This window comes from Penaeus monodon, chromosome 37, assembly GCF_015228065.2.
Source record: "Penaeus monodon isolate SGIC_2016 chromosome 37, NSTDA_Pmon_1, whole genome shotgun sequence".
Lineage (NCBI taxonomy): Eukaryota > Metazoa > Arthropoda > Malacostraca > Decapoda > Penaeidae > Penaeus > Penaeus monodon.
This window is the reverse complement of record NC_051422.1, coordinates 23,785,283-23,795,282: the sequence shown is the minus strand read 5'-3', so window position 1 is coordinate 23,795,282 and position 10,000 is coordinate 23,785,283.

Here is a 10,000-nt window from a genome sequence, read left to right as displayed (position 1 = left end):
AAGGTTTAAATATAATAGCGTTGATATATCTATACTTCTCTTGCAGTAAACAGTTTTCATTCTCTTCTTTATAAAATGTACATCGTTACATCTCGCTGCTTCCTTTATATTTTTTGTACTTGAGCCCTTTTTCTTCTTCTATGACTCTCTTTTCATCTCCCTTTAACTTTAGAATATTAAGTATCCCACCCCTTACACTTTCAATCATATAATGCACATGTTAGGTAATCTTTGTGGATTATGGCTCTTGTGCATATCAAATCATGTTCCTTTATTAATATTGTTCATTCCAATCTCGCGAATTATTCTAGCCTGCTGGAAAGTGTAAAACAAAGGATTAAGTCTAAACGTGATGTTATGCAAATCACCTATTCTATGTCCTCTCCGACATGGATATTATACAGATTCAAAGGGAGGATACATATTGAAAATAAAATACGTCTCTTTCTGCATGTAAAATAGATCACAATATCTGAATAAACCACGTATTAGGAAACTATGCAATACTCGCATTCTGGGCATCTTACTTCTCAGACAGCATTCTCCCTTCCACTTAGGCAAAACTATGTCATCATTCCCCCTTTCTGTCACGAACTCTTGCTAAGGCGATGGTCACTCTCAGTTAATTAAGTGTCTTACCCATCTCTTCAGGTTGCATCTTACACTGGCCTCACATGGCATTTGATTCTGACCTTCTAAGCTCCTATGTAAGTTATGTTGAGTGCTTGACTTCAAGCAAAATGCTCCAAGAATTATGTGCATCATAAATCATCCCGCTTAACCGTTTACATGTAGTGTCATTGTATTCTGCATTAGTTGCACACACGGGAGTGTTGGGTCAAGAAATTGATGTAATAAATTGTAAGTAAAGTATAAACTTAAGACATACTGTCTCTTTTCTCGACTACCTAAGTAATCCTTTGGCCAAACATACAATTCTGAAGCCATTTTAAGAGGCACACCTGTAATCTGGAATGACTTCCGAGACCCTAGACTAACCAGTATAGAGATCTTGCTTGGAACTTTTAAACACTATTTCACAAAGTAAAAGCTATTCAGTATATGATTGCCCTATTCTTTGTTGCTCATTGCAAGACCACTAATGACATATCATTGTGATTTACTCATCACCCGCAGCGTCTTGAATCAAAATATTCTTAATAGATGGGCGTGGTATATGACATCCGTTACAGTGTAGGAGCTATATCTCAGGATGATGGGAATAATTCACGCCAACTTTTTCTTTTGAGTGACTAATCCTTCATGAGGATTAGTCAAAGAAAGAGAGAGAGAGAGAATATGTGTCAGAGAGAGAGAGAGAGAGAGAGAGAGAGAAGAGAGAGAGAGAGAGAGAGAGGGGGGAGAAGAAGAGAGAGGAGAGAGAGAGAGAGAGGAGGAGAAGAGAGAGAGAGAGAGAGAGAGAGAGAGAGAGAGAGAGAGAGAGAGAGAGAGAGAGAGAGAGAGAGAGAGAGAGAGAGAGAGAGAGAGAGAGACAGACAGACAGACAGACAGAGACAGAGAGAAAGAGAGAGAGAAATAAAACTGAAAGAGGAATAGCGGGGGGGGGGGGGTGAGATATCTTATTTCAGAAGAAAGGTTTCAATGAAAAATATTTACAACAAAGAAAATAGACAAATTATCAATTATCCCTCTTTTATTCAATTATAGACAGGTAGTTTGTGGAATTCTAAACATTCAACGAAAATCCAAGGAAACGTTATTTGAGATCAGAATGAAAGAAGTGTATCTCTTTCTTTGCCAACTAATAGCTAGACATTCCATAAAGTACCGTAATCCTGCAATTTGCTCGTAACAAATAGGCCTACATTACATATATGTCATCATTCCTAAACCTACCAAAACGGACATATCATTAAGTGAATTCTCAAGCAGCCAATTAGCAGAACTTCTTTTTTGGTGTCATCAGCATCCAGCGAGCAATCTACGGCATTCGTACATATTCAATTTAGATGTGATATTAATGATTTTGAGTTTTTATTGTGAATAATGGAAGGAAATCCCAGGAATTAATGTTTGCCAAAAAATGAGCAGATGCATGACATCCTTCGCAGTGGGTGAAAACATCCATTTTCTCAATTATTACTATTAAAAATGACTAGTCACCCTCTTTAACAATAAGAGATAACTCCCATGCACTCCCAAACTGAACATGTTGGAATATTTTCGGGAGTAATGTAGTAATGTAGGGATCTGTGTTCAGAATACCCTTGTTCACTTCGCAATTATTTTCGTAGCAAACATACACATTCCCAGTGTTAGAGTATGACACCCTCAAACACAGGAACTGTAGTGATCTGATGAATGCTAGCGAGGAATCTGAGCAAGAGAATCTACACTGAGTCGGCTGGAGTAAGTAACGCACTGCAAAAGGTCAGGCAGGTACTATAAGGTTGGCTACATCGATATTATGTGTCTTAAAAAATATACGAAACTCCTTTAGAAGTACTGAAGAGTAAATTTATTTTAGAGCCTTTCAATAGCATCTCGGGGGAGGACAATACCGAGGATTTCGAGAATATAATAAACTTTGTGTTGCCATGGCTTAAAAAAAAAAAAAAAAAAAAAAAAAAAAAAAAAAAAAAAAAAAAAAAAAAAACTTGAATGAGATTAAAACTGAGATACGCCGTTAATGCCCTACTATACTCTTTTGAGTGAGTAAATCACATTTATATGATATTCATTTGACCGGAGCATTAAACATCTTCATACAGAATTCTCCGGCGATAGGAGGGTCATGTTGGGAGTAGGGGAATGTTTCTCAAACCTAAACATAATTGAGGGTGTCCTCGGTCTCCCTTTGATTGGTATTATCAATGTTATATTGCCAAGTGCATTTTAAGGGATGTCTCATTAAGTCTGCTTGTGGACAATTTCACACTTTAGTGAAACTTCTAGGTTGTGCAGTGCCATTTGCAGTGAATCAGAATGCGTAGTAGCCAAACTATCATGAGTTCTATCCCACTCTCAACAGAGGGGGATGGGACTACCGCTAACTGATCAAAGGGCTAAGCCAACCCTGAATGCGTTCTATACCGCTTGATTCCCTCTCCCTCAAGGATTTGTAGACGATAAAAGAACCGCAAATAATGAGTGCGCGAGATTACAAGTGACCTTGGCAGTTGGAAGGAAAGAATTAGCAAGTTGAATTAACAAGACTGACAGGTGGCTGATGGCTGAAGACGGTGGCCTCAAGTGAAGGATGCCAGTACCCGTTTACAGAAGTGCGAGTTGTATTTGGCCATGTAGGAGGGCTCTAGTGACTTTATCTGAAGACACATTAAGGCGTGTGCATGAGAGTACACCGGTGTTAGCTCGGCAGATGATTTTATATAATCAATTAGTTTTCTCATCACTATCTTTTTTGCCTTTCTTATTTTGATGTAGGAAAGGTATGAATGAGAATGCATATCTTCGCAATACAAGAGATGTATTCGACCGGTTTTGATTATATCTTCGTTAGAAATACATGTATTTCTGACGAAGATATAATCCAAATCGTTAAAAAACATCTCTTGGAATGTGAAGGTATTCATTCTCATTCATACTTTTTCTACATCTGTCAACATGAATACGATATATATATATATATATATATATATATATATATATATATATATATATATATATATATATATATATATAGAGAGAGAGAGAGAGAGAGAGAGAGAGAGAGAGAGAGAGAGAGAGAGAGAGAGAGAGAGAGAGAGAGAGAGAGAGAGAGAGAGAGAGAGAGAGAGAGAGAGAGAGAGAGAGAGAGAAAAGAGAGAGAGAGAGGAGAGAGGAAGAGGAGAGAGAGGAGAGAGAGAGAGGAGAGAGAGAGGAGAGAAGGGAGAGAGAGAGAGAGAGAGAGAGAGAGAGAGAGAGGAGAGAGAGAGAGAGAGAGAGAGAGAGAGAGAGAGAGAGAGAGAGAGAGGGAGAGAGAGAGAGAGAGAAAGAGAGAGAGAGAGAGAGAGAGAGAGAAATGATTAGCTGCTCCAGGCTTATATACATTTACGTATTAGCAGCTTTTACAGGGGGGTTGTCTTACTTGATTTATTGGAAATACTTATGTGTTTAGTTAAGATTTCAATATCCCTTATTTGCATATTACATATTTGTGCTTGCGGTTTTACTATTGCCATTGTTCCTGTAATTATTGTTACTGTCATTGTTATTATCATTATTAGAGGTATTTATTGCGCTACTATGCTGCTACTCCTACTTTCGATTATCAGCTTTATCACCATTGTTGTCATCTTCATCATTATCGTCATCTTCATCTTATGCGTCCACTTCATCTACATCAGCACTGTCATAACCATCTTCATCTTCATCTCTACCATCATCTTCAGCTTCATTGTCATCGCCATCTTCATCTTCATCGGCATCGTCATCATCTTTATCCGCATCATCATCGTCGTATTCGTCTGTCCCCACTCCATCATCTTCGTCGGCGTTATCACCATCTTTATTTTCGTCTTTATCGGCATCGTCATCGTCATCATCCTCATCGGCATCATAGGCATCACCTTCATTTCCATCCTCATCTTCGTCGGTACCGTCATCACCATCATCTTTATCTTCATCATCATTTTCATCTTTATCTTCATCGGCCTGGTCTTCGTCATCGACTCCATCACCATCTCCATCACTTCGTCATCACCATCATCTTCATCTTCACATTCATCCTCATCACCATCGTCATTATATCCTTCGCGATCGTCATCATCTGCAGCACATTCACTATCACAGTCTTAATCATCATCGCCCTCGTTATCATTATCATTACCATCTTAATTATAATCCTCATCACCATCAGCATATGATGTTATACAATGATGTAGTCGTATCCTACATGTTTTCCAATAGCCAGCAAACAAAGCATTCTAAATATAGAATTCAATTTGACTTGCTCAGTCTTTACCGTCTCTGAATATTATAATTAACGGGATAAGATGGATCACACAATGATCCTTTTAATTAGGAACACATTCCCATTTTCCCTTTCCGCAATATCTAATTAACAAAGGCACATGAAAGCATATATATTTGATAACGTATTCTAGATTGTAGGCATCCATGCAAAGGAAACAATGGGTATGCTTATGTCAATTACCTTCATGTGTCTTTATCTGCAACGCGCTTTTTCTTTTAACTAATCTACGTTATATCAAATCTTGATATAACATAGAAATCTTGTGTTACATCTATATGAAGGAGGAGGAGGAGAATGAGAAAAGGGAGGAGGAGGAGGAGGAACAGGTGGATTAGGAAGAGGATTAGGATGATGGTGATGAGCAGGAGGAGGTGGAGGAAGAGGGGGAGGAGGAGGAGGAGGATGTTGATGATGATGATGATGATGCTGATGATGATGATGATGATGATGATGATGATGATGATGATGATGATGATGATGATGATGATGATGATGATGATGATGATGATGATGATGATGATGATAAAGGTGACGATGATACTTATACTGATAATAATAATAAAAATAATAGTAACAATAACAACAACAATTACAACAACGACAACAACAAGATAATAAGATAATAATTGTGACGATAATGATGATAATGATAAGTTTTATAATAATTAATATTGTTATGATAATAATAATCATAGTAACAATAATAATAATAATAATAATAATAATAATAATAATAATAATAATAATAATAATAATAATAATAATAATAATAATAATAATAATAATAATAATAATAATAATAATAATAATGATAATAATAATAGTAATGATAATAATGATAATAATAACAGTAATGATAATAATGGTGATAATGATAACAATGATTGCACTAAGGATAAAGAAAAGATTATAGAGGAGCTGCTTTTGAATAACGAATGAAGTAAAGAAATTCTAACAAGAAAACAACAGAAAACTGTAACTAGAAGAGAAAGTAAAAGAAGAAATAACAAACAATAAAAGCAGTAAATAATACACTACCTGTAGATAAATAATCCACGAAGCGGATGCCGGTGGATCAGAAGCAAACCATACGTATGCGGTGATCGGTGATTTCGGATTAAGATATCTGTATCTTACTTATTAACCTTAACAACGCCCTCACTTCAGTTAAGATTTGCAAGTTTATTACATGTATTAAAATTTTGTATAAATTCTTGTTTCATGATCGTAATCAACATCGTAATCAAGACTTTATTCGTATTCGTATCATGTGCAGTGATGGTGGTAATGGTATGAACATTAAGCAGAAACTGTTGCAGAAAAGGAGTATGGTACAATTCTATGAGACATGCAGATACACGAGGACAGCAAACAACAGCCAACAAACCTGACATAGTACTTGGAGATAAAGGGAAGAAGTTAATACACATTTCAGTTCCGTCTGACGAAAATGTGTCTGTTTTTCTTTTCTTTCTTTCTTTATATATTATTTGTAGGGAGATTTGTAGGAGATCGCGATGTTTGGAATAGCGGTGTCCTCAGGAAATGATCAGTAAGATCATAGTCGCAAGGCTATGGTTTAGGCTCGACTCTAAAGCAAAAGAGATAAGATAAAGTAATAATAACCACAACAACAACTATAATAACAAATAAATAAATAAATATTAATTGCAATTATGACAATAACAATAATGATGATGATGATAATAATAATAATAATAACAATACTACTACTACTACTACAACTACTACTACTACTACTACTACTACTACTACTACTACTACTACTACTAATAATAATAATAATGACAATAATAATAAGAAGAATGGTATTTATGATGATGATGATGATGATGATGATGATGATGATGATGATGATAATAACAATAACAATACTAATATCAATAATAATAAATAATAACAATGATGATAATTATGGTGATAATGATAACGATAATAAGAGTGACAATAACAGCAACAATAATAATAACAACAACTATTCTCATTATAATAACTGAATGCTTTTAGGAATAAAGAATATAATTATTACTTTATTTTTGTTTTGGGTATTGATAACTATTGATTAAAAGTGCTACTCATTATTCATACTTCCATCAGTGTTATTTTTATTATTGTTGATAATAAAAATTATGATAATAATGGTAACAAAAACAGCAATAATATTGATAATAATGATGATGATGATGATGATAAAGATGACACTAATAATGATAAATATCATGATGATACTACTACTACCACTACTACTACTACTAATAATAATGAAAATTATAATAGTGGTAATAATAATAATGACTATGCTAATATGATAATGATATTGTTATTATTATTATTATTATTATTATTATTATTATTATTATTATTATTATTATTATTATTATCATTATTAGTATTATTATTATCATTATCCTTATCATTATCATTATCATTATCATTATCATTATCATTATCATTATCATTATTATTATTATTATTATTATTATCATTATCATTATTATTATCATTATTATTATTATTATTATTATTATTGTTGATGTTGTTGTTGATATTATTATCATTATTATTATTATTATGATTTTTATGATGATGATGATGATGATGATGATGGTGATTATTATTATTATTATTATTATTATTGTTGTTATTATTATTATTATTATTATTATTATTATTATTATTATTATTATCATTATTATTATTATTATTATTATGGGATTTTAAGCATTTCTGCACTGGCTGTTCTTATTGCCGTTTTTCTTCCTGTTAGGCGAGTCATAGCAAATGACTAAAGGCTAACAGTTGTCCTTCTCCTTTAAAGTTCTAGCACTTTTCTCAGTATTCTTGCCGTCCCCAATAAAGCAGTCTTCTGCAGTACTTCAACCTCAGGCCCAATGTCCATATTTTCAATCCAACATTCAAGATCTTTTGTAACGCTTCCGAGGGCACCAATCACTACTGGAACATCTTTTGCACATCGCAGTTCCCACAACCTCTTTATTTCCCTTTTCAGATCTTTGTACTTTTCTACCTTCTCTAACTCTTTTTCTGCAATCCTCGTATCTGCAGGTACGGAAATATCAACTATTAGAGCCTCTTTCTTTTCCTTATGAATTAATATAACATCTGGTCTTCTTGCCTGAATGACGTTATCACATTGTACATTGATATCCCACAGAATTTTCACGGCCTCCTTCTCAACAACACCCTCTGGGGTGTGTTCATACCACTTATCTGAATGCTCAAGCCCATGCTTCCTACACAAATCCCAGTGTACTTTCTTTGCCACGTTATCGTGACGTCTTTTTTACTCTTTCTGGGCTAATTTCTCGCACTCTGAAACTATATGCTGTATGCTTTCACCTCTTTTGCCACACATTTTACACAATGGACTGTCACTGCTCTTATCTATATAATGCTTCACGTAGTTGGTCCTTATTGCTTGCTCTTGTGCAGTACATAGGAGAGCTTCCGTCTCAACCTTCAAATCACTCCTTGACAGCCATTCCCAAGATTTAACCCTGTCTACCTTTTCTGGCATCTCTCTAACGAACTGCCCATGCATTGCCTTTCCTGTCCACTTTTGTTTGAGCTCTTCTGCCTTTCTCCTTTTTCTCCTTATATATTATTATTATTATTATTATTATTATTATTATTATTATTATTATTATCATTATTATTATTATTATTATTATTATTATCTTCATCATCATTATTGTTGTTGTTGCTGTTGTTGTTGTTGTTATTACAATTCCTAGTATTATTGTTGTTATTTACACTTCTAATATCATTAATGTTGTTATTGCAATTATTATTACTATTGTTTTATTACTAATATATCATTACTATTATCGTTAACCTATCATTAATATTATTGCTATAATCATTGTAATGATTATATCATTGTACTTATTGTTATTACTATTGTTGTTGTTTTTTGTTGTTGCTGTTGACATTTTACTATTAGTGTTATTATGAATAACATTATCCTTGTTGTTAATAATTATAATAATGACAATGATAATGAAATCTGAACACAGATTCTTTAATTTTTCTTCAAACGGAGGCTCACGATTGCACTGCTATTTTCACTTGTTCTAAAACTATGATCCGTAAAAATAGATTCAGCGCCCTGGAGTACACTAAAAGGGTAATGAGGCAATTTCCTGAACAAAATCCATCATAGCAAGAGGGTATATATGTATTTGCAGCATTGGACTCATCATAAGCGTTAGCAACAATGATGAACGTTTTCCGGGAAGATTACTTCGGTATCATCACGGACATGTGGTCTTCATGGCGCTTTCATCACGAGCATCAGTCTTAGGAGGAGTGAATCAGAGAGAGAGAGAAAGAGAGAGAGAGAGAGAGAGAGAGAGAGAGAGAGAGAGAGAGAGAGAGAGAGAGAGAGAGAGAGAGAGAGAGAGAGAGAGAGATCCTTCCTGAGATCAGTCTTGGTCCTTGCTGTCGTTAAGCTTCTGTGCGACACGGGTTTAAGGTAGTAATACGTTTTTATTCTTCTTAAATTCAGAGCAGAGTCAGAATACACGTTAAGGAATAGACGAGAGAGAGAGAGAGAGAGAGAGAGAGAGAGAGAGAGAGAGAGAGAGAGAGAGAGAGAGAGAGAGAGAGAGAGAGAATGTGCTTGGAATTTGAGAGGAACGGAGAATGACAATTCTAGATTCAATACTTCTGGTCGTGGTGGCGTGGGCCGTCGTGGTGTGGGTAGTAATTGCCATTGTGGTATAGGTAATGGAGGCCATGGGGCGTAAATGCGATGAGGCCGAGTTTGACGCTTTGATCAGAGAGAAGTCTAAGAAGCCCAGAGTGCCAGAGCCACCCTAGGCGCCGGGATAGCGATAGGACCCTGGTTAAATTCACAATTGCTGAGTCAAGACCTGGAATTGTATCCACGAAAGTTCCCAGGCAGTTTTGAGACGATTCTGAGAATAAAATTTGAGACTGTCTCAAAAGTGTCTTAGGCCGGCGCACTGCCACATATAAAAATATTAACAAATAGCGTATATGAGGATTAATTAGTTATTA